The sequence below is a fragment of the Petaurus breviceps genome, unplaced genomic scaffold (assembly GCF_028583685.1).
Source record: "Petaurus breviceps papuanus isolate PSGF00001 unplaced genomic scaffold, PetGlider_PUasm1.0 688, whole genome shotgun sequence".
In the NCBI taxonomy this organism is placed as follows: Eukaryota; Metazoa; Chordata; class Mammalia; order Diprotodontia; family Petauridae; genus Petaurus; species Petaurus breviceps.
This window is the reverse complement of record NW_027186457.1, coordinates 24326408-24326819: the sequence shown is the minus strand read 5'-3', so window position 1 is coordinate 24326819 and position 412 is coordinate 24326408. Positions and strand designations below refer to the sequence as shown.

Here is a 412-nt window from a genome sequence, read left to right as displayed (position 1 = left end):
TCTATCTATCTATCTATCTATCTATCTATCTATCTATCTATCTATCTCTATCTATCTATCTATCTATCTATCTATCTATCTATCTATCTATCTATCTATCTATCTATCTATTTATTTTTAAAGCAATTGGGGTTAAGTAACTTGCTCAAGGTTACATGGCCAGTTACTTCTGGGTGTGGTACCATGTTTCCCCGATAAGACACTGTCTTATTAATTTTTTTGGACAGAAAAACACCAGAGGGCTTATTTTCAGGGGAGGGCTTATTTTAATGAACATTGACAGCAATTTTAATAAACAGGTAAATGTGAACAAAAAATTTACCTTTATTCAATAAGCAAATCACTGGGGAAGAAGAGGATGACACGCTCACTGCTGCAGCTCGGAGCATGGCATGCGTTTCATCCGGGGGGG

The 412-nt window shown here is 36.4% G+C and overlaps 1 protein-coding gene across 3 annotated transcripts in view; it reads left to right on the top strand.

The window, feature by feature from the left end:
- The window catches only part of ATP11B (ATPase phospholipid transporting 11B (putative)), a 144170-nt gene that overhangs the window by 31761 nt on the left and 111997 nt on the right, over positions 1–412 (top strand). The gene's annotated exons all lie outside the window — the stretch shown is intronic.